Raw genomic sequence first — 5256 nt, forward strand, 5'->3', positions numbered from 1 at the left:
AGCATTACAAATATATACACGACGAAAATATTACTTTCAGGGCGCCATCACAACTTAAGCTAAAACACAACACAATATATTAAATATCTGACGGTCGTAACAACAGGCTGGAGAGAACTCCGACAATAAAGCTCGGAGTTCCCCCCACGAGGAGCGAAGGCCTCTACAGTTCCACTGTAGAAGCTTGAAGACGACTATTTAGGTGCAGTGGACGGGCGAGCCTTTTGAAGGGTCTGCCTTCACCTGACTAGAAATAATCAACCGACGAGAAGACACCGGGAGTTTTGATGTGCCGGGTCGTTGGACCGTAGCCTTTCGGCCTACCGATGAGTGATGCTAACCATCATCACTCCTACCGGTCATCGGAGGACGAGGGTCAGGCTGGACTGCACTTTTTGACACAGTGGATCCACGAGAGACGGCTGTGACAATATCATCGGACGTCTCCATGCTAAGACCATACTCATCACAAGCAGCCCGATCTGAGACAGAGGGTGTCACAGGAGGCTGAACAGAAACTACTGGAGCTACCATACCAGAGTGGTCCTTGGAGGACTAATAATTATGTGCACCGATAGAAACCTTAGACTGCTTAGCCAGAGCTAAATCTAACGACTCCGCAGAGCCGCGGTACCGTTTGGTCAGTCCCTTCAAAGGCTTAGGCGATGAATGGGGCAAATGGATATCCGCTACATGGGTTACTTTGGTCAAGTCCGAATTATTCCCGTCACTTCTTACTGATGATTCTACTGAGTTGTCGGACAAAAGGGCAAACCTATTAGCCAGAAGAACAGGAACACCCGCCCCAACAGAGCGAGAGGTAGCACAAGGAGTTGCCTTCGGACAGGCAAACGCAGCTGAAGAGCGAGCGGCCAATGAAGCATAAGATGTCGCACCAGTACCGTCCTTCTGGCGGTAAAGGAGTTCACGGCGGGCACTACCAAGGCTGATGAACCGACTGTTAGCGAGCTGTAAAATATCCTGCTCCAGGCGATACCTTGGGCATTGCCTGGAACGTACCTGGTGAACATCACAGCAATGGAAACAATAAGCAGCAGCATTGCAATGCTCCTCAGAATGTGAGTCTAGTGCAGAGCAATAACCACATCGAGAAGCTTCCTTACAGGAGCTTTTACCGTGACCGTACCCATAGCATGAGAAACACTGAAGAGGGCGAGAAACAAAACGCCTGACCCTAAGATTGATAAGACCGATATGAACACGGTCTGGGAGGGTGGAACCAAAGAAGGTGAGAAGGACCATGTTGGAGGAATTCCTCACCTTAGTCACCTTTTGGACTGAGCTAGGACGCATAGACAATATTTCCTCTTCAGGAAATTCATAAAGATCCTGACTGTACACACAACCTTTGCTATAATTAAAGGTGGGATGAGCCTTCACGGTCTCAAACATGCTGTCAGAAGGGCATGGTAGATGTTGCAACATCCTTGCCTGCGTGATATCTTTAGCTCGCACTAGCACCCCTTTACTGTACTTCTTGAGATTTCCCTCAGGAATCGTGCCGATCTCTTTGGACAGGTACCGGAAGGCATGGATGAAATTCCCGTGCCCATTTCTGTAGTACGCCACAAACCAACGTGGAGGCGGGATGTGGCAAACTTCTAGAACTGAATTCTCTAAATAGCTATCAAAAACATTTGGGATGTAATCCATGTCACTGTCTGAAATATTACGTGACTGGAGAAATTCAGTTTTAAAGCCAGAGCTGGTAAGGGGCAGAGATGCTACATGTTTAAAAGCCAAACGGGATTCATCACATGACAGAAACGTCACATAGCAGCGGTTAGATGGAAAGTCCTTATCATAAACAAGTCGAATCCGAACAACCGTGCCACATGCCTTGAGAAGTGAGTGCAAGGCGTGATAAGAAAAGGATGGATTAACATTTACCATCAAGAGGGAGTCAAATGCAGCAAAAATGCGTCCCTCAGAAGAACTCCCAGAACAGGAGACTGCTGTGGAAGGCCCTCCTTCCTACTCAGACCTGAAGATGACGTCTCGCAGGCCAGGTCAACCACCTCACGAGAACCTGAAAGTTTTTTTGAGTTTCCCCATAAACAAACAATAACACACTCTCGTGACCTCACTCGGGTCGGACGTGTGACCTTGTGCGCTCTCGGGCAGCCACGGCCAGCCTGTTGGCCTCCCCCTCCTCCCCCTTTGTATAAGTTATTAATAAGTAAATTAGTGCTCGCCCTAGTGTTATAATACAAACAATTTTGGATATTATAAGTGAGTGCACGTCTGGACAAACAGTGAAACGAGTGCTGCAGTGCTAAGCTACGGACGCGATGCCCTTATGCGCCGTAGACGTGAGGCTGGGTACCCTCCATCAGAGGTCATTCAACGCCTCAAAAACTTAGTTATTTCGGAATCGTGGATCCAAGGGAGGAAGGAGTGTGGTACGTCCCATTAAAGTGATCACATCTACCGTAAGGAAGGGGCGGAAGGTTGAGGAGAGGGAATACAAACACTTCGAAGTTCCGCGCGTGTGGTATAGTCTTCCCTCTCTCCTCCTTTCCAACGTGACATCACTGGCGAACAAGATGGACGAGTTGATAGTGTCAGTGAGATCTAACTGTGCAGACATTGTGGCGATCACGGAGGCGTGGCAGATAACTCCTGAGGTGTGTATGATTCAAGATTTCCAGCTGTTCCACCACCTCAGGAATCAACGCAGGGGGGGAGGAGTGGCCCTGTTTTGCCGCTCTGACCTCAGCCCCTCACACCTACACGTCGACGTCCCCGCCGGATTGGAGGCCCTGTGGGTAAGGGTTACCCCCCCTGCCACCCCCGCAACACAGCCTCCATCATTGTGTGTGTTGTCTACCACCCTCCACGGGCCGCCACTGCACGGTTGCTCACTGATCACATCATCGAGACTGCTGATGCTCTACGGGTGAGATTTCCTGCAGCAAAGATGGTAATCTGTGGCGACTTCAACCGCTTGAATATCAGTGAAATCCTGCACCAGCTACACCTCACCCAGATCGTGGACTTCCCCACCCACCACCAGTCCACCCTTGACCTTATCATGACAGACCTGAGCCAGCAGTACTCGCCTCCCAAGCCACTCCCCCCCATGGGACGCAGCACCCACCTCTCCATCCTGTGGACACCCACCCCCACCACCTCGGTTCCCAGGTCAACTGTCACCAGATCCCACAGGCCCATGCCTGACTCCGCCATGAGGGAATCTGGGCAGTGGCTGACACATCACCCGTGGACCGAGGTACTGGAGGAGGAAGACGTCCACACAAAATGGCGGAACTACTTCACCACCACAACGGAAGCCTTCCACCACTACTTTCCCACCAAGGACATCACAGTGGACCCATCTGATGCCCCTTGGATGACGCCGTGCATCAAACGACTCCTTCGTCAGCGTGACAGGGCTTTCCACTCTAGCCCTGACCAGTACAGGAGTTTAAGGAACAGAGTTATCAGGAAATTAAAAAGCCAAGGCAAGCTACTACCCAGACAAAATTCACCATCTCAAGCTTACTAACAACAGACAGTGGTACGACAAGATTAAGTCTTTGTGTGGTTTACAAAACAAGCCTCTTCTCTTCCCTGTGTTTCACACCTTTCACCTGACAGCGCGGCCGAAGAGATTAACGGTCACTTCGCTGCGATCTGTCAAACACTCCCTCCCCTTCACTCTACTACTCTCCCAGCCTACCTCCCTGCCTCCTCCCCTCCACCCCCTGTCCAGGAGGTTGATGTTTACAGGAAGCTTCTTAAATTTAAACTAAACAGATCCACCACTCCCACTGACCTCCCCATCAAAATTTATAGAGAATTTGCCCCAGAACTTGCCACACCCCTTTGCTCTATCATCAATGCCCCCTCCCCAAAATTTCTAATCCACAGTCACTGAATGATCTAAGACCAGTCGCCATCACCCCTATACACAGCCTTATCTGTGAAGATTTTGTGTTCGACTGGGCCTATAACAAAATTTGTAACTATTGACACACAACAATTTGGCAATATGAAATCCACCTCCACATCTCACTACCTTGTCAGCTTCTTGGAATTCGTCCACAGCCACCTGGACAAACGCAACACTTCCCTAGCTATTGCTTTTGATCTTGTTGATCACACTGTTGTGATAAATAAAGCCATCACTCTGGGTCTCTCTCCCTACCTGATAGCGTGGCTGGCAGACTTCCTCACGGGAAGGCGTCAGGCCGTTCGTTATCAGGGCTCTGTCTCCTCTTTCCAACAGCTCACATGCGGGGTCCCTCAGGGGACCAAGATGGGTCCTCTGTGCTTTCTCATCCTCATCAACGATGCTCTCGTCCACACCCCCCACCGCTGGAAGTATGTGGACGACTGCACCGTGGGCGTACCCGTCAACAACACCAACCCAGACTTCTCAGCTCTGCAGTCCACTCTAAACCAACTACAGACGTGGACGGAGGACAACAAAATGACCATCAACCACACCAAGACCGTGGTGATGCACATTTAAACCTCCACAGCAGTCCCCCCTCCCCAGCTTTCTGTGGGCCCTCACTCGCTCCAGGTGGTCCGCAGCACCAAGCTTCTAGGTGTCTTGGTGGATGATCAATTATCATGGAAGCAGCATGTTTCCAACATCGTCAGGTCAGCCTCATACAAAATCTATTTACTGCGCCGACTCAGGTCTCTGGGAGCACCGGCAGATGAGCTGAGGGGAGTGTACCTCACCTTTATACTCCCTAAGCTCATGTACGCCGCCCCAGCGTGGTCCTCCTCCCTGAACCTCACACAACGACAACAGCTGGAGAGGGTTCAGAGGAGGGCGTTCAGGGTCATCCTTGGGCCTGCCTACAGGTCCTACGAGGACGCCCTGACCTGCCTGAGTCTGCCGAGGCTGGCCACAAGACACCAGGAAGCCTTGGAAAAATTTGGGGGAGGACTGCTGCGTCATCCACGTCTCCGCCACCTGCTACCCCCCGACGTGCCTCCCCCTGCTCGCGCCACCCGACACCAGAATCGCGTGGCGCCCTTAAGAGCACCGCGCACTGATCGGTACCGACTTAGCGCGGTGCCCACTATTGTGCGAGCCTTAAATAAATAAGTGAATTCTAGGTTAAGTTATATCCATAGTTAGGTTAAGCATTTTTAGTTCATTGTGTTAATGTCCCCCACCCCTGTACATTTTCAGTGTAATTTTTTACATTGCCAAACTAATAAACCGTATATTATCATTATTATTATTATTAAGATTAGCTCCAGGGGCAAGGG

Source organism: Portunus trituberculatus, chromosome 9 (genome assembly GCF_017591435.1).
Source record: "Portunus trituberculatus isolate SZX2019 chromosome 9, ASM1759143v1, whole genome shotgun sequence".
Taxonomy (NCBI): Eukaryota; Metazoa; Arthropoda; class Malacostraca; order Decapoda; family Portunidae; genus Portunus; species Portunus trituberculatus.